The sequence below is a fragment of the Triturus cristatus genome, chromosome 10 (genome assembly GCF_964204655.1).
Source record: "Triturus cristatus chromosome 10, aTriCri1.1, whole genome shotgun sequence".
NCBI classification, from domain to species: domain Eukaryota; kingdom Metazoa; phylum Chordata; class Amphibia; order Caudata; family Salamandridae; genus Triturus; species Triturus cristatus.
In genome coordinates, this window is record NC_140593.1 from 58515250 (window position 1) to 58535951 (window position 20702).

The 20702-nt window shown below is 45.8% G+C and overlaps 1 protein-coding gene across 1 annotated transcript in view; it reads left to right on the forward strand.

The window, feature by feature from the left end:
- Positions 1-20702, forward strand: part of CHN2 (chimerin 2) — a 531221-nt gene that overhangs the window by 500251 nt on the left and 10268 nt on the right. The window lies entirely within an intron of this gene.

The window sequence follows — 20702 nt, forward strand, 5'->3', positions numbered from 1 at the left end:
ACGTCACATTACAAGAGACATTTCCAATGCGTAGATCATTCCAGGGAGGGTAAAACATGTTGATGGATACAAAACCCCGGCTGTCTTGACTTCTGAAGGCAAGATGCTTTACCCTCTGACACTTCCTGCTATCTGAGTCATGATGTCTTGCTTACTTTATTCTCCATTTTGTCTGCTAGGGTTGGGTAAAAAGTGTCCCAATGAAGTATCTGTGTATTGGTTGGTTGTATCGGAGTCAGACCAAAGGCTAAAAACCTTCTTTACTCCCCACTGGAAGGACTGACCCACTCTTTAAACAATTTCACCCACTTTTTTCATAGTACAGTAATGCTATGGGTGGCATTTCCAGGGGGGGGAATTATGGACATTTCTTATATATTCAGACAACATTCAAGTTATCAATATTGGTTCCCTTGAATTTCTCCAATTTGGAAGCCCAGTTTCTGACTGATTCATATCCAGTTCCGAACAACCAATTACGATGCCTAGAAAACCATTTGGGCTGTCCGAATCGGTTCCGAAAGGCATTCGTACAGGTCGAGTATCGCGGATACATAAACAAGATTCCGCCTTGTGTGGGCCTTATCCATAACAATTATATAGGAAAAGGTTGATTCCAGTATGGAACAATTACGTCTAACGATTACACAACTAAACAACATTCCTCTAATTCAAAATGATCATATGATAGTGAGACCGTGATGCTGAACCTTTTAGTGCAGCATGATTCCGCCGAACGTCTTTTGGATGTAACAACTTTTCCCTAAGGTTTTTTACTACCACATAGTATTGATACCTTTTTGAACTTCAGCACAGTTTCTCGCGATATTCTGCGAGTCCATATCTCAGGACAGCCACCTTAACAGAGTCCCCTTTTTAATGCCCTTCTCCGAATTCACCATACCTTCGGGTGATTTTAATTTCACGACAATTTGCGCTTGTTCTCTCCAAATGTTAATTCTAACCATTCCCTTCCTGTTTCTCTACTTGTTATGAGCAAAATACCTAGAGTGTGACTGTAATGGACGTCACCCCCTCCTTGACCAATATAATGGTATCCCCTAAAGTTTAGGGTAAGCTGGTTATCAATATTTGTTGCACTTAGTCTACATAACAATACACAACGCCCAATGGGAGTTTATCAAAAAAATGTTTTGTGTGTATCCTGTTCTGGCATATCAAGATAAAAGCCTATGTCATTTTCAATGTTTAAATCACATGTGATAACAGAGTTATATTTCACCACTCACTAGAAGCGACACTTAGCAATGGTATGAGTCCTTGTTCTCTCCCTTTTTGTGTGACGCTCATGCGTACGGTGATGTTTGCTCCTCTGGTATGAATAATGGGGAACCTCACTTTATGTAAATGGAACATGAAAACATTACGTAAAAAGTTACTCTTGTACTAATGTGCAGGTTGGAGGAGCAGATGTATTCATTCCTCCTTCTGACCAGCGTTTACATCTTTCATTCATTTTTCTGTTCTATGTAGGTTTTCAACGTGAACTTTTTGAATGGTTACCAGGTAGGATTTACCTTAGGTAAAAGGGTGGGTGGTAATATTCCTTCACTAACGCATATATCTGCACATGCCCTGTGGGCTATCCAAGATAGGGATCCTGCAGCCCTGAAGAATGTCCCAGACCAGTTAGGCTTGTGAGTGGGCAGAAACATGTCGGCAATCGCTGGACGGGTTTGAACCATTTATTTATTTTATTTATTTATGGGCTTGTAACGCGCCGGCATCACACCCGAAGGTGTATCTCCGCGCGGTGCTGTGAAGAAACAGGTAGGGCAGCGCTCCAACTAGAACAGGGTTGTCTTTAGGCGTTTCCTGAAAGCTAGATGGCTCGGGCAATCTCTGAGGGAAAGGGGAAGACTGTTCCACAGACGCGGGCCCATAATGGAAAGGGCGCGACCTCCCTGTCTGGTCTTGTTATGTCTAGGAACCTGGAGTAATAGCTGATTGCTGGACCTAAGAATGCGGGAAGGGCGGTGGTATACAAATTTCTCGGCCAGGTAGTGTGGACCGAGGTTGTGAAGACTCTTGTGCACCACACAGCAAATCTTGAATTCCACCCGTTTCCGGATGGGAAGCCAATGGAGGGCCTTGAGGAGGGGCAAGGATGGAGTTCTAGGGGGGGCATTGGTCACCAGGCGGGCCGCAGTGTTCTGAACCACCTGAAGTTTATTAAGCACTCCTTCATTGGCTGCTAAGAATAGGCCATTGCAATAGTCCAGGCGGCTCAAAACGAGGGCCTGGACCAAGGTCTTTCTTGTATAGTCTGGTAGAAGGGGGAACACCTTCCGAAGGAGGCTAATGATGTGGAAGCAGGATCCCGCCGTGGTGCTGGCATGATGGGCAAGGGTGAGATCATGATCTAGACGGACCCCCAGGTTTTTCACCACCTGTTTAGGGGAAGGGGCCTGACCCAGACTGGAGGGCCACCAGTCAGGGGTCCACAGGATTTTTGCCTCTCCGAATAGCATGACCTCAGACTTTCCCACATTACACTGGAGAAAGTTCTGGGCCATCCAGCTGGCGATCGCAGTCATGCCGTTGGAGAAAGCTTGTCTTATCTCCGGGGTAAAGTTTTTAAAAGTGAACAGCAGCTGCGTATCGTCAGCGTAAGAGATGGGCATAAACCCGAAAGACCTCATAATGTTAGCCAAAGAGGAGACATATACGTTAAACAACGTAGGGCTGAGACAGGAGCCCTGCGGGACTCCTCTGGTGATGCTGGCCGAGGGGGAGCTGAAGGAGCCCATATTCACCTTCTGGGTACGTTCGGAGAGAAAGCTGGTGAACCACGCCAAGGCGGATCTATCAATACCAATCTCCTTTAATCTGGTAAGGAGGATGGCGTGGGATATGGTGTCGAATGCTGCGGACAAGTCCAGCAGCACCAACACCACTGACATCCCTCTGTCCAGGGACAAGCGTATAGCATCCGTGACGGAAAGAAGAGCCGTCTCGGTGCTATACCTAGGCCTGAACCCCGACTGAGAGTGGTCCAGACTGCCGGTCTGCTCAATGAAGCTGGAAAGGTGGTGATTCACATGCTTCTCCATCAATTTGCTGATGAACGGCAAGAGGGAGATTGGCCTCAGATTAGTCATATCTGACCAGGGGATGGAGGTGTTTTTCCTGATAGGCTTGACCATGGCCTCTTTCCACTCCCGGGGGACCAGTCCCTCGGAGAGGGAGCGATTGATCACCGTCTGAATGGAGGGACTGAGGACACTCCCAATGAGGTGCATGACACGGGCAGGTACAGGGTCCACTGGGCTGCCTGATTTAATAGTCCCGATCAGGGAGTTGACTTGGTCCAAGCTAATCTCGGGGATAGAGGACAGCGCAGCGGAAACAGCGCCGACTATTCCGGGCTGGGGGCTAGAAGAGGGGACCATTTCCTCAATAGGTGGGCTTGCTTGGGAGATGTTTCGATAAATGGAATCAATTTTATCGGCAAAAAACCCAGCGGTATCCTCACACAGTTTTTGGGTCAGCATTTCTGGACTGTCACAGGCGACGGGCTTGGTAAATGTACAGAGAACCTGGTACAGTAGTTTAGAGTCATTGCCAGCCTCAGACAGTTGGGAGACAATGTGGGATTTACGGGCAACTCTGATGTTTTTATGATAGAGTCTCATGGCTGAGCCATAGCGGTCTTTATCGGTCATACTGCGTGAGATTCTCCAGGATTTCTCCAACTTCCTGCAGTTAGGCTTGTGAGTGGGCAGAAACATGTCGGCAATCGCTGGACGGGTTTGAACCATTGAGCTCAACATACCCGCCGAGCGATTTGTTTTTAACTATGCCCAACGTACTCAGAAATAAAGGTGACAACCGAGGAATTTTGAAGTATTTTAGAGTATCTGAATCCCATTTCTATCCAGTAAGTTTTATGTAAGAACTCCCTCCTTCCGCCAAATCTTCGTGGAGGTCTGAGTCTGCCCTGATAGTACCTATGACACTAATATGTGTGAGAGACATCTTCTTCCATTAAGGAAGGCTTCACTCATGTGACAATCAACCCTTTTCCGATATAATTGTTACCGATAAGGCCCCCTCTAGCACACAAGACGGAATCTTGTTTATGTATCCGCAATACTGGCACTCCACTTTTAGTGATAGTTAACTTATGTACAGGACGAACGCATGGGTGCTCTTTCCTCCCCCTCTGTGATATGGATTTGTGCAGGTCGAGACTTTCGCATCCGTTTTCTACATCTCTATGGACTTGTTTTCTGAGCGAACGAGTACGATGACCGATTCGGATAGCCATTCCGAATTGGTTTCTCTGGAATAAAATGGCTGTCAGAATCGGTCTTTGGGGGCCCGTAGCTGTCCCCCCTTCACCCGGGGCCCTCCGAATCAGGTCCCCGAGGGTAGCCAAGGTACCTCCTTTCCAACTATGCACAGTGTGGCAGGCACCATGGGGTTAAGTAGGAAGGCTTTCCGAATGGGATCATAATCAGCCCCTAAGCATTGGAAATCCCACTTTTGCTGATTAAGACTCCGCCCTCTTTATACTCTTGAGTCTGGTTTACTAAAGGGATTATCTGCCTACAATGCACATGACGTCTGCTATCAGCAAAGGTGCTAGGAAGCTACTCGCCGACGGTCATGTGAGTAGTAGAACTGTTGGGTGACAGGGTCCTAGATTGAATGGATGTCTTTCAGAGCATCCAGTGGGCCCCTAAGCACAGGGTGTATTGCAGACCGCAGGTCAGGTTCCGACAGGCTCCAGAGACTTGTACATTTAAGTGTGTTATCATCAGTGCTACAGAATGGTGAAGTGCAAGGAACACGTTTTCATTATTGTGAACTTTGCACCAAAGACTGGTACTACCTACTTTGGGTGTGAGGCACTCCCTGTGTTTCACAAGGTGCCCAAAGACACTCACGGCCTCATTTATGAGGGTTTGCTATAGGCCAGCACCACAGGCCTTCCTGCTGCGCTGCCCTGCGGCAAAAGAAAAGGGCAGGAATGCACCGTATCTATCAGATACAGCGCATTCCTGTTGTTTTCCCTGCGCTGGTGCACAATGCAGAAAACTGTGTTAAAGGGCGTGATATTTACGAGGCAACATTAAGCCAAAAAAAGTGACTTAGTGCTGCCTAGTAAATATGAAGCTGGCTCCTGCACTACGGAACGTCACCCAAATTGATGTTCCAGCGGCGCAAGGGGCCTCATAAATGAGGCCCTCAGATGTGAGGGAGATGAGTGACTTATTGTGCAAACTGTGAAAGGGCCAAAGGGAGAAACACGTGTGTCTTTAGGGCACTAATGGCAGTGTTGTTTCTCAGCTGCTGTGAAGGTTAGAGTCACAAGTAGATAAATTGACGCCCCCTCAACGGCTGGTGTCTTCGAGGAGGCAGTATTCTGTGTGAGGCTGCTCCACGGAAGCCCTTCTGAACCAACACTGGCAGGTGACTGACTCGCCCCATCCCCACCGACCTTTAAGAGACAGTCCTGATGAGTGACAGTCTCCACTGCAGGTCTCCTCTGCCAGGCACCAGCGTGGAAAGAAATGTCCCTCTTTCCAATGAGGCCAAAGTGCCCAGACGGTTCATCCCTTTACAGCCTGCTCTCAGGCCCAGGTCTATTACAAACTGACTAAGAAGTCAGCTCCAGTTTGTGAAGTTAAACAGGAACTGATCACTCATGAGCATGCGGCATACAGATCTATAGGGTAATGAATGTGTTTTGAAGAAATGTCTGTCTGTACTTTATGCATCCTCAGACTAGTGCAGCAATGAGGATGCCATGACACCCCTGCAGGCCCATCTGCTCATGATTAAACTTTTAATATTCTTATATGCAGTGGGAGAATGCCAGGCTCTTTCTGAATCACAATACACAGCCTGACCAGAATATAATTTAATAATTTGGATCCAAGCTGTAAGTCTATTTATCAGGCTTGTAGACATGTTGACATTTTGAGTTTTTTTAATTTTAATTCTATTGTAATGTATTAACATAGTGTAACAATTTGCACTTCTTTTATTTATAACATTCAGAAGTTCGACTACACCTCTCCCACAAAACGACTGCCCTATAAAAGACCTATATCCTGGGCATGGATGTCTAAAACTCTCAAAGTGCAGGACACGTTGGCAAATTAAAGGTGCCCTTGCCTCTAAAATCCACATCCTTTTCAACTATAACTAAACAAAATCATGCTAGGAAGAATGATTTCTAAAGTTACTGTATTTAAAAGTGAACTCTGAATGCAGAATAGTTGCATTTCCCCAATGGGAAGCTAGCTTGTTAAGAGTACAAGGGATTTAACTCTCCATTCAAAGAATTTAAACCTCAGTTGGCATCTCTTGTGTCGTGTGGTCCCATTTAAACAAGAACGACTCGACCCGTGTCCGCTTGTCATGTCTACCCATCACTCACCGAGGTGGCCATATCGAACCTAGTGAACCGGTTCATTTAATTTGTTATCTGATTCTGGACTCCAACTCGCATTCCTCTTTGCATTGTATTTGCAATAGGAAATTTAGTGGCTCGCCTTTCAATGGGGCATGACTGTTCCTCACTAATTCGTTTGCACTGATGGCCTGTTTTAATTTATTAGATGATGATGTGTCATATATGCTAAAACACACCTGAAAGAGCATCCCTCATTGTCACATATCCATAAAGATCAATTTCAGACCAAACAACAAATTCCGTCTGGTGTGTGTTTAACTCCTATTCTTAAAGTTGAGCCTGGCTGGTATACAATGACCCCTTTTACAATAATGCTCCACACAGGATATTGTCTAAAATGTATATTTCAAGAGTTCTCTACCACGGTATACTACCTAAATATTGTGTAGGAAATATCAGCCTGCCAAAATATCTTAGCCTAAATATTAAAGGTCAAATTATTGATAGATACAGTATAATACATAAACAAGTAGAAGTTTACGATGACTAAATCCACATACATGTATCTTGACAACTGATATATCTCCAGTGTACGTAGGTGTTAACCTGCTGTTGATCAATGTAATTATTATTTGCAATAAATAGCTAATCGCCTGTCTCCGAGGGACCATTTCAATGACTTTCCAAAGTGCTTCTATGACTCAATATTGATTAAAAAAATAATTTGAATATAAATGTATCAAAGTAATACTTTTTTAATCTATAAGAATTAAAAATAAATTAAAATATAGAAATAGATATATAAATAATAGATAATGCAATTATTTAAAAAAGCTAATTCTTTTAACTAAAAAAGGATAAAAACACAACATAAGTGTATAATATACATTTATAACAAAAATGTAAAAATAACAAAATGATGCAAAAGAATTATTAAATAGTTCAAAATACATTTTTTAAACATATTTGCAAAATTCATATTGTTCAGAAAGATTTCGAAATAAAAGTAAAATACGAAAGTACTATAAAACATACTACAAAAAATATAAAATATACCTATATAAAGCAAAAATGACAAAGCTACATTTAAAATAAAAAGAGAACCAAATTCAAAAGTACTAATATAAAAAATTGCAATTAAGGAAAATAGAAGATATAATTTCACCAAAATAGAAAACATATTTTAAATTCTACATCTAAAGTAATAAAAAAAAAATACTAAACAAACTATTAAACCTCACAAGACAAAAACATTACAAGGATACGAGTTACTATACTAACTCCAACTTAAACTACAGGTGGAAAAGTGTTGGATTTAGGAGGAGTAAGATTTACTATTTCTGCTACAACCTAACTAACAGAAAAGAAAGTGCTGGATTATGCAGAGGGAAGATTTATCATTCTCACTCCTACCTAGGCACCAGTAGGAACAGTGTTGGACTTTGGAGGGGTCGTGTTTACTATTCCCACTCCATCTAAGCAGTGCCTTTTTGAAAAATATTATGTGCCAGGGCCCAAAGGTTTGTTCAGAAGACCACGGCTGGCACTATTGCATTTCGGGGAGGCCAAATACTAACGGTGCCTAGTCTTAATTCCATGTGATACCTGTTTTGCCACTTTATACTCTCTGCACCTTTATCTCACTATTGCAGGTTCTTTTTCATCCTTGGCGTTTGTCTTTGTCACTGTTTTACATCTCTCTCTTCCCCGCTCTCTTTCCCACTTTTGTGTTTTTCTCTCTCTTGCTCTGGATGGAAGTCCAATGGGAAAAAATAAGTGCCAGTCACCAAAAATGACTTACTGTGAACCCCAGCTTCAATCGCAGGCTCAAACTAAGTGCTACATCGGTGCAACAGTATCGAAAGCATTGGACTTTCGGGGGATGGAAGGCTTGAGATTTGCTATTTTCATGCTAATTTAAACAAAATTTGTGAAATTATAGGACTTTGGAGGGGTCAGATTTACTATTCCCACTCCAGTATAAGCAAGAGTGGGCAAAGTGATGGAAAAATATATGATAACTATTTTAACATGTTTTAAAAACACATACAATGAATAGCAAAATATATCAAAAAATATATTCATGAAAAAAATATACAACATCCAGTCTCCCTTCAATCCCAACAACAGACAAAACATGTGAAATAGTGGTAAAACCTAAAATGAATAAAAATAACAATATAAAAAAGGAAATCTTAAAAAAAAGTAAATGAAATACATTCATCAATTAAAAAATTTACTTAAATAATACAGAGATCATCCTTTTAAAATAGAAAATATAATTTATAATTTAGTAATTATTCACTATGTAATTAAATAACAATAAAACATATTACCTAATTTAAAAAGTAACTACTTTCAATGGTATTAACCAATGTAAAAATAACATAATTTATGTATTAGCAATCTAAATAGCCTACTAAATTTAATAACTTGTAAAAAATTTATTTAAAAAATATGTTTAACTATCTTTCTATCCTACTCCATTACAAACCCAACAACTTGCCAATAATTAAAGAAAATAAACTCAAAAAACAAAACATGAAAAATATGACAAAGGCTATAACATAACTTCTAAAACAAATACGAATACCTAAACCAAACATGTTAACTTAAAAAACAAACATTATAAATCATTACAACATAATACAAATCAATATCACATAAAACTATTCTATAAAAACCATATTGAAAACCTAAAAACTTGATATTCTTAACTCAATATTTTGTAACTCATTATTCTTGCCACCTCAATATTTTTTGACAATATTTGTGTCAGACGATATTTTTGAGACAGAACTGTGTTCTGCCTGCCATTTTAAAGAGGCCATGAACCAGAGAACTTGCAACGTTTCACAGTTTCTTCAAGACAAACGTCTTCTTAACATTTCTTTCTAACAATATTCTGCCTTCCGGTCCGGGCTCTATTGATGACCTTGAGACAACCCAGACTGGGCAGATGTGCCCATCTCTCTTCTTGCTATAAAACGACAGTTCATCACATGCATTGTTATAAAGAACCTACAATCATAAAACATGGCATGGGTCCAACAATCTAATGTGAAATATCATGCATGCGAGCACGCATCGTAAAACCTCCCAGCCATGACCTACCGCACTGGACCACCAGAATAACTCACAATTAGCAAAACCTGTGAATTATATTTTGATATGGGTGCCGTTAAGTCCATCTTGTTACACATCTTTCTGAAAATTGAATTTACAGATCTTAGCTAATCCCAAATTTGCCTTTGCATGGAGATAGATGATTTCTACTGATTTATTATCAACATGTACAAGTATCATGTATTGTCCACTCCGTATTCCTTATCCACTGTTATAAAATAATGTGTTTTTCACTGAGCCGATGCTCCCAGAGGCCTCCTGGTGCTTCCAGTGTCTTGTGCCAGTGCAAAGGCTTTCTGTAAATTTTTTCTAAAGTGTGATAGAGCTCACAACCATGCATTGGAGAGGCCAATATTACACACGTTGGAATCCTGTGCTCGGTGCACTTGATGCAAGGTCCAGAATTGGTCAACCTGTCATTAACTGAAACCGGATCGTTTAATGGATCATTGAGATGTGCGCTCCAGTTCTGTCTGGCCCAATAGTAACTTTGTCTTTTCAGGATTCACTCACCTCATTTTTTGTAGCTTCTTAATATTATGAGTCTGTTGGTGAATAAGGGCATTATCGGGAAATCAAAGCGGGCGGAACACCATTCCACCTGGACAATTATGAACATTAAATGCCCATTGGTGAACAAGAGAAGTTTACAATTGAGGAGCTCTTGACCTAAAACCACATTCTAACTGACAGCCAAATATATCCTGAGATGGACAACACTTGTTACTGCCTTGGAGCTCTGTCCAATCTCCTGGATTCAAGAAAGCAGGTGTTTTGCTCCATGAACGCTAAGTTGGCCGTCATCTATCAATAAGTACATGGCTCTCAAATATACAATGCAGTAGGAAAGCGCTATTGATCTGAGGAAATCCAGGCTCTATGCTTTGTCTCTATTGATAGGTTTGGTTAACTTGACTACATTTGTCAGGATTTCTGGAGACAAAAACTCTACAATCGGTACCACAGTTAAAGGACTACTGTGACTAAACACTCAGGGAACAAGAACCATTACTTGGAGTGAGGAATGGAGAATAAGAAATTCCAAGATGGCTGACATTCCAAACAAGTTGGGTTCTAGTCTTTTTTCTCTGTCTCAAGATTCTACTTAGAACGCTAAGCTTAGAACGCCCACGCACTTCACCTGAATTCCTGTTGAAGACGCATAACGCAACGTCCTCTCCGTCTTAGTTAGTTAGGGTTAGTGCTTTTTTGAGTGTTTATCTGGTTATTTCCCATTCGCGTGTCTTCAGCTAAAGCGTCAACACCGTAGTTCCCGACCAGCCACTTCTTAGAGTCTGCGCACTTCTCCGTGCACTTTTCCTCCTCAGCAAGAGGTATTGTTTCTCTTGTATGCATGCGCAGTCAAGAATTACATCGGACCCTAGCCGCATTTATCGAGTCTCAATAGAATACTTCCCTATACCAGAGACTAGTGTTCCAACAATGCAAAGAAATAAAACTTAAAGGAAGCTAAGTACAATTTAATTCTCTAGATTTAAATGTGTAATTGTAGCAATGGTGTGCATGTTAAAAAGCGGAATTAAGTTGCTTATCTATAGAAATGTACATATTTAGATTATATAGAGAAAAGAGATAGCGAGTCTTAACTGAAGAAAAAGAGTCCTGCAGAAACCTATTTCCTGTGAAGAAAGAAAAACAAAAGGTTAAGAAGAATTAACTCTGAAAGGAAACTTAAGCATACATTGTTAGAAGAGGAGCTAAAGCCAAGGTTAATTAGGTACGTTTCTAGGATATCAGAAGCATATGTGTTGAAGTAGTATTATATATAAGAGTAGTAGATATTTATTAATGTGTTTTAAGTTTTCTAGAACTCCATAATCCAAGGCAGAACAGCATGCTGAGGAGAAAACTGAGGGTGTAGAAAACTGATGACCAGAGGCAGTCTCTTCTAGTAGTTTGTTATTTTATCCACTCCCCCTTCCCATTTCGGATATACTTCCATACGCTATCGAAAAAGGGGCGATGGAGGTCTTTCCCAGAAGGGGCATTGGGAATAGTCATTTTCTGTTCCTGTGCAAGTATAAGGTATCATGTTTTGACAACATCAATGTGTAATTTCATAAATTACTATTCATTGAAACTGTCCTTGGGATCAGGATTTTGTCCCCGCTGCCATTTCAACGTTGACCTTTAGCAGATTACTCAGGAGCATTCCTTCATAGCGGTTAGAGTGACACCGAGCACCAGACGACATGTTTGATGCCATCGAAGGGTTTTTGGACTCATCCCTCACAACCTGGTCCTCCGCACCAGACTATAGCCTTACCAATCTTTTCCTAAATTGACCAGGATCAGGATGCTTCCATTACTTGGACAACAGCACAGCCATCTTGACTATTAAATCACGCGGCAGAATTTTACTGGCTTGTGTTAAGTGCCAATTACAGCAGTTACTTACTGGATCTGACCTTAAGACCCATCTTTAGAGCCCTTCAGCCACATATTCTGTTTTGAGGCACTGATTAACTTTTTATCTTCTGTTCACTGACCTTTAGAGTCAGTCCGATTGGAGCTATAATGTGTCAATGGACGTGCACTTTTACTGGGATCATTCGCATGATAATAAACTACTTTTTGTGCTTCAGCACACGGGGAGAGGATGTAGCCTTACGGCTAGAGCGGTCGACCTCGAAGCTGGGGAACTGGGTTTGAGTCTCGGCAACGACGCTCAACATCCTGTGATTTTGGGCAAATCACTTAATCTCCCCATGCCTAACAAAAATGAATGTGACCCTCTGTAACAAAACTGGTGCTATGTAAAGCGCTCTGATACCTGATGTCTCGGGTCTAGTTTGCGCTATATAAAACTCTAAAAAAAAAGTATATTCATATACACACTCGCTTGTGAAATGGCAGATGCACTATTCAGCTTCCCACCACGACACCTTCTAGCTTTCTGCTTCTTTTGTCATCTATCAAACTACAGTGTATAGAAACATGCAGGAGGGGGCAAGGTTTCAAGAAGTCTCTTGACTTATCTTTATTGGTAGATACAAAATGGTTGTCTTTCTAGGCATTCCTAAAATGTGCTGCAAAAGTTGCAAATCTCCCCTTTTTTCTGGCAAGATGCCTGCGGGCATGTGTCTTATTACTTACCCTACTTTTCTATGTTAGCCTCCATCTGCCTTTACCTCCTTCGATTTTTTTCAAACAAACTTTATTGAGATTTCCTTGTCAGCACAAACATACATTGTATCAAATTCCGGTACATAATACTGCCCATCCGGGTTGATATAACAAGCTTATACTGTAGAGTCATGCAAAATGAAGTCTACCATGCATGTTGGTAGCCCGCCCTCTCAGTTTCCAAAACAAGAATAGGGAAATGATAAGGACAGTCCCTGCTAGCCAGTATCATCCCAGGGCGGTAGTCGCAATATGGCTACAAATCATATCTCTAACTAAACTCCCTAACCTCCCCCAACCCATCCCTCCCCCCCAGGCATGTCACTTCCAACTCTGCATAAGACACTCAGGGGCATATTATCAAGAACGGCGTTAAAATTATTGCCACTTTAGCGGCAGGAAACTGCCGCTAAAGCGGCGATAATGGGCTTGATAATATGCCACAGAGAATTCCAATAGAAGCCCATGTTAACACCAGAACATGGGCTTCTATTGGAATTCTCAAGGGCATATTATCAAGCCCATTATCACCGCTTTAGAGGCAGTTTCCTGCCGCTAAAGCAGCGATAATTTTAACGCCATTCTTGATAATATGCCCCCCAGTACTCATCTGTTATCCGTGGGTTTCGCCAACGTACCAGGGCTAACAGTGAATTCAGTTGTGCGCCTCGATAGTGTGCTCATGTCCCAGGGCTGACAGCGAATTCAGGTGTGCGCCTCTACAGTGTGCTCATGTATCATGGTGTTACTAGGGGTGTCAGTACTGTATTACTTGGGCGCCGCCATGTTAATTTCCTATCGCTGGCACAGCAATCTCGCTGTCTTCATTGCTATCAGTGTCTGGGTCCTTCAATAACCCCACTAACATTTCCCATGCTATTGCCGCTTCTAATGCCTTTTCGCTACTCGTTCTCTTTGCCAATTGCAACCTCACAGTCCCATCGCACTCCGCCCATTTGATGAATTCCTTCTTCCATCTAGCTATGTTGGGGCCCCTCTGCGCTTTCCAATGCATCGTGATTGGCCAGCAGAAGACCCATATCTAGGAATTTGCTAGTGATCTTGTTTTTAGCCGTAGGGAGAAACCAATGGAGCATAAATGGCGCCATCACTGGTTACAACTCCCTGTCCGCTACAGAATTCAACAAGGCTGCTGCCTCGGTCCAATAAGAGTCTAGTTGTGGCCACCCCCAGAACATGTGATGGAAGTCCGCTTCCTCCCCCTGACAACGCGGACAATCATCCGAATCAGTGTCAAAATAGGTTTTAATTTTCACTGGAGTGAGATAGGCTCTGTGCAATGTATAAAAGCGCACCAACTGCAAACGGGCGTCCCTGGTGCTCCTCCATGCTCTCTCCACTATGTCAGCCCGACCTTGTCTGGTATCTCTTCTCTTACATCTTCCTCCCACTTGCGCTTCAATACATTCAGGGGTAACAGCTACTCCTGTGTCATATGCCTATACAGGCATGTGACCGCCTTAAACTTTCACGCAGCTGTTTCTAAATATTGACATCCCAATTATGTTTTTGGTTCAATTAGGCCCTCTCTCCAGTGTCCACAGCTAGCCGCAGTAAGCGCCGCATGGAGCAAAAAGTCCCCCCCTCGCAAATCAAAACGCTCCTGTAAGTCATGAAAAGGCAGCATGCTACCATCTTCATAAAGATCCCCCATGGTAGTCAAACCTTTCTTGGCCCAGTCTACCAAATCCTGCCACCTACCTCCGTGGGGCAGCGCCTCACGCATGGATAACAGTATATCAGGTGCTTGTGGCTCCGCAATTCTTGCCCATTTTAGGCTCCATTTCCAACACTGCCTCACCGCTTTAAGGTCCCTTGGGAGGGCACCAGCCCGGACAGGGAGGTCCAGCACAATTTGAGAAAGTAATCTCAGTGCCGGGACTCTATCTCTCCTCTCTTCCGGTCCACGCAGCCCTGCTGCTGCGCTTTGCGTAACCCATTGCAGCTGAGCTGCTATGTAAAAACTGCCCATCCTCCCTTTGATCTTGGACGCAGTTCAGTTCAGTTCAGTTCAGTTTTTATGTATGCTTGTGCTTTTATGGACTTTGTTTTTTAAGCTCCGAATAAAGCCTTATGAACTGAACTGAACTGATCTTGGACGCATTAATATAGTCAAAGCCACCCTCCGTCTACCAGTCCCCCTCAGGAAGCCTGTGACCATGGTCGTAAGCTGTTTAAAAGCCTGCGCTGGAATACTAACCGGCAAGGTCCCAAAGTAATATAAAAGCCTGGGGAGGGCCACCATTTTGAGTAAGGCCACTCTTCCAGCCACTGATAGTGGGAGCGTCCCTAGAACTCAAAGCTGCTCGCCAGGCCTCTCCCTGCCCCTCCATTATTGCCCTCCAACATATCCGCTTGTGTATGGTATATCTTTACCCCTAAGTATGGTAGACACTTGTATTCCCACTGCACTGTTGCTGTATCGTGCGGGCCGTCTTTATCTCTGATAGTTGGGAACAAACAAGACTTTGCCCAATTTACTCTAAGTCCAGCCACCACACCCAGCTCATGCAAGAATTCCTTTGCCCTCAAGGAGCGCCTGTCCAGAGTCTACTAAAAACATTAGCAAATTGTCAGCATATAGGACTATGTGGTGAATCTGCCCATGCACTTGTAGGCATTGGTAGTATCGTTCCGACCTGGGCTTAGCCGCCAGTGGCTCCATTGCCAACGCAAACAGGAGTGGGGACAGCAGGCATCCCTGCCTCATGCCCCGCCTCACATCACAAGCATCAGATATCAATCTACCCGTCCTAACCCTTGCCGTAGAGCAGCTGTAAAGTAAGGCCGTCCACTCTATAAATTTGTCCCCCAGTCCAAATTTAGCCATGACGTGGAACACGTACGGCCATTCGAAGCTGTCAAAGGCTTTTTCAATATCAACAGCAAACACAGCGCTCTTATATAAGTCCTTGTAATAGTCGAGAAATAACTCATTTATACCCTGCTGAGTATATCAAGCCCCCGCCCGGTGATCTCGGATCTCCAGGATCATCGAGCTTCTGCGTGACAGGTTTGCCAGCCAAGCTAGGAGAGCTCCTGATGTATCCCCCTCTGTGTGGGCATGTGTGGCATAAGCTTTATAATCAAAACAACGCAACCGCTCCACTTGTGCCGCTACCGCCTCCTTTGCTTCCATCAGCTCTCCCTCCTTATCCGGCCTCCCAGGCGATCTTCTCGAAGGTGTTGTTCCGCTTCTCCTATCCCTGCAAACTGCCCCCTGCGTACTCCCACCACCTCAGCGATACTACAACCCCGAATCACCGTTTTAAAGGCATCCCATTCCACTAAAGACGTCCCTGAAGTACTCAGTTATGGAAGTGCACACTGTGTCGCGAAACACTTGGTCCTCCAAGGCCTCCGGACATAGGCGCCAAGTAGGTATCTTGGCTCGCATTCACAACCACTGCATCCAGAGTAAAATAGGGTTGTGATTTGACAATGTCCTAGCAAGGTACTTGCTGCCCTGCACTCTGGCATGCACGTCCGGAGAGCATAACAACGCATCTAATCACACTTGGAGGTCGTGCAATGCAGAATAAAAAAGAGTAGTCCCGCTCCCCAGGATGTTGAGCCCTCCAAGTGTCTACTAGCCCCCATCGGCCCTGCCAATGCTGCCTTGCCTCTTCTATCTTATGGATGGGCGCATTAGGAATTGGGGGATGCGAGTAGTCTAAAACCACATCTGATACACAATTAAAGTCCCCTCCAAGCAATACTGACCCAGTAATATAGGGTGCTAGTTTCCCAGACAATTGCGAAAAAAGGCAGGTTGCTCCGTGTTGGGAGCATATATGCTCCCCAAGGCAATGTCACAACCATCTAGTTTCCCAAGAACCACTACGTACCTTCCCTCCGGGTCTATAATTCTTTCCCTGCACTGAAAGGGCACCCCCGCCCCACCCAAATCAATGCTCCCAGAGCAAATGCAGAATAGGCAGTATAAAACACTTGGCCACGCCAGCGCTGCTGCAACGATACTTCTTCCTGCACCCGTAAATGGGTTTCTTGCAGCAGCACTATCTGGACCCCCCAGCAGACTAAGTATGCGTGTATTTTATGTTGCCTCCATATTGAGTGCATTCCCCATACGTTCCATGATATACACTTCAAGTCATTGCTGGTACCCATTTTAGCAATGTTAGTAAATCTGCAATTAAAACTGTCCTAGTGATATGCCTGGCCCTAGCTAACCCTAAATCTAACAAACATTTCCATTCCCCCTCCCCAGGACAACTACTGTTAAACTAGCACCAATCTAAACCATAAGAAAATTCACACAAAATCCCCCATCAACTACAGAGGCTCTAGGGACCGCAGCTGGCTCGGGCCTTCACTAGCCAATGTACACCAGCCCCATCCTAAGCAAGGCAGTCCGGGGCATTCACCAGTCCTTACAAATGTAAGTGTCCTCTAATGTCTCTGCCCACTCTAGCTTACCACCCTTGATCAAATAATGCCATCTGTCGTCTGCGGCGTCACCTCCGGCATCTGTTCACCACTGCCATGAGATGTGTCCGATTCATTGTCCACTGATTCTCTGGTAGAACCAGACTCTTCTTCCGGTACTGCATTCTGATCCTGTGCCAGTGCCACCACAGCCTGCAGTGCCTCCGCCCGCTCCCATGCAGTCTGAGATAGCGTGGGTTTCTTCTGGGTTCTGTTACGGGGACGACGGTTCAGGCGTATTGTTCAGTTCATAGTATGTCCCTGTGCATTCCCAAGGTTCTCTTCTCACGGTGCCTCCTTTTTGTACGTCTCTAGCCAATCCCAGGCATCTTTAGGAGAGTCAACATAGTGTGTGTTCCCATCCAGGGTAATACGTAAGCGGGCCGGGAAGATCAGGGAACACTGGAGGCCTTCATCTCGCAGCACTTTCTTCACTGCCACATAGGAGGCCCGCTTCCTCTGTACCTCCAAAGTATAGTCGGGAAACAGAGTAACGCTATTGTTGTCTACAGTGAAGGGGCCCTTCGTCCTTGCTCTCTGCAGCAGCAAGTCACTATCTCAAAAATGGAGCAGGCGGGCCACCACAGGTCTTAGAGACCTCCCCGGGGATAACGGCTTGGCTGGTACTCTGTGAGCCCTTTCTAGAGTGTAGAAAGTAAGGGTGGGCGTCATGCTCCGCTTCGCCCACGGAGTGCACGTAGCACTGCCTGCTTCGACGTTTACGAAGTAGGCGTAGCAGGCAGCGCTACGCCCACGCCGCTGCGACGCGGAGCTGCCCGCCACCCGCGGCCCGCCCGCCCTCATTTTAAACTACTTGAAAGAATATAAAAAGTCAATAAAATGTCGTTACCTGTAGTGCGGCGTCCCGGGGCTCCCTCTTCCTGCTTGCCGGTAACTTCTTACACAAATGCGCATGTGCGGATGCCCGCGCATGCGCTTTTCTCGCAAGAAATTTTGTATATTCTGTCAAGTAGTTGTAAATGGGGGCGGGCGGGAGGCGGGTGGCGCGCAGTGGGGCTACACGGAGCGCGCGAGTGTGCGTAGATTTTGCCACATTACGAGCTGCTCCACGTAGCCCCACTACGCCCACTACGACCAGGGTTAGTAGAAAGTAGTGAGACCCTCCAGGGCCACCACGCTCCTGAACCACTTTCCAGGAAGGCCACCATATCACCGACTTCTACTCCTTCTGGTAGCCCCACCACCCTGAATTTGTTTCTCCGATTACGTCCTTCCGCATCTTCGGTCCTGCACTCCAGAACATTCACCCTGTCTGTTAGGCCCCCAGCTGCTGTGCCATATCCTTCTGCGCCGGTGTCAGCTCTGCAATACTGGCTTCAGTTTTCTTGACCCTCTCTGAGAGCTTTTTGTGTTCATCTCTCAGTAGCCCCAGCCCCACTGCGACAGTACTGATATCCTGGTGAAGGGTCGCCTTCGTGTCCGCTATGGCCTCCAGTATTTGTTGAAGCTGTTGCTGCACCGGATCGTCCTGGGCAGTCTGCGGCTGTTCTTGAGCACCTTCTTCTTGATCCTGGGGGAACCGGGCAACCCATGGGTTTACCCATGGTGGCGCAGGTCCACCTCGCACACCTGTACCCCCTACTCCGTCTGATGGCAGGTGCTCTCCGGGGGCGACCTAAATCAGGCTTACCGCGCAGTGTCGGCTCGTACCAATGATGGGCACCGATGGTTTGGCGTCACTCTCAGCACCTCCCTGGTTCAGTTCTAGGCCTGTATGCAAGGCCTGGGCTCTTCTCCTGCACCCCAATCCACCAGCCGACGTGGCTGCAGGCAGGGGTTCCTCGCTCTGCGCCAGTCCCACTCAAATTCACCCCTCAGCCGCTGCCTCTGCTGGGAGCACTGGAGCTTCACCCCGCTCTCCTCGGTGACCCCCCGTCAGAGGCCCACAAGATGCCGGATCACCTGCAATCAGCCCTCCAAGGCCCGCCACAGCTCACGATGGAGCACTCCGACGCCACCATTCTCGTTGCGGCTGCCACCTTTCTGCCCAGCGTTGCGCACTTCACCACTGCAGAGCGCGGCGCTCAGCAGAGTCTTTAACTGCCCATGAGTTCTACCCGGGGGGGCGCCTCCCCGATTCCCGACCCCTCCGCCACCGGCCTCCTCAAAGTCTGGCCCTATGTGAGGCAAGCAGTCACCCCATTACTCACGGGACCCACCTACTCATGGCTCTCCACTGTGTCCGTCTGGGTAATCCCTGACCGCAATACCGGTCCCGGATCCACTGGAGGCCTCCCACTGCCGTCAATGCTGCCGGTCCGCTCTCTCAGGCCATCGCTCCGGGCCAGCGCTGGTCGGCACTCCACGCAGACCGATCCTTCCTCCAGGGCATTTATCTGATCCGGGGTCAGGGGGCCGCAGTGCAATCTCCCAGTCAGTCCTGAACTGCAAGCCCCTCGTGAGCCGACTGCGTGCCTCTCGTCCCCAGGACAGGTGATGCGCACCCCACAGCAGTCTTTACTCACTGCACTGCTCCCGGTGCTCCAGGGGCCTTCCGATCGCCATCAGGCGTGTCAGAGCACCCGCCCTGGTCAAGGCTCCACGTCAGCGCCGGAACACACTCCGGTGACCCCTCTTCGTCGTGAGGTACAAATCCGCCTTGCCTCCAGCCCAGTGATTCAGGGCGTGGCCTGTTGCGTCTCCTCAAGGCCTCCTCATGCTGCTGTGCCACCATTCGTTATCTCCCTCTCCAGGCTGTGGCAGCAGGACGCAGCAGTCGGCAGCGCAGACCCAATCTAGCATCACGAGACGGCCCCCACCATCAAAGCAGAGCCCAGCATTCTGTGTATCGCGGCCACTCCCGCCGCCATTTTGGGGCTTCCCCATCTCCCGGGACAATTCCGCAGCCGCAGCCGATAATCAGTGCAGACGGCTAGCAGTAGCTCTCCATGTCCGCTCCTCGTGGGCACGGCCCTATAGGGGGCACTGATGGCATTTTGGGTGACCACAGACATCCAATTACACAGGATAACAGCGGGGCTGATACGGAGCTCTCTGCTCACACGTACGCCTTCGTCCCCGGCCAAGCCAAGCCCCCTCTACCCCCTTCGATGACCTCGTTTCTGGATTGTAGATGATTCCGGATCATCGTGCTATATGGAACGACATTTCCTAATCCGTGGGTCTGCATGGATGCTCATGACAGACTCGCACTAAGGACCTTCTGAACTACACTTCTTCTAACCCTGTGAATCACAACAGATCTAAAGTAAGACTTCACTTCTCAACTCGCCAGCAGTCCCAAGTATCTAGACTTTAACTTAGATGCCAGCACAACATCCAGCATCAAATCACCCGAAACACAAAGATCACACGGTACCATCTGACCAAACTCCGCACAGTGAAGGAGTTCGTGTCAGAATCAGATATTTTATCAGCCGTCCATACCCTAGTTGTGTCCGACCTTGAGGGAGGCAACACATTGTTGACTTGCATACCAGGAACTCACCTTATCCCGTTGAAGAGAGTCCTCCCTGCTGCAACCCACCTTATCCAAAAATACACCAGGACCACACAGAACATACAAAAGCAGGAACCCCATTCACGACCT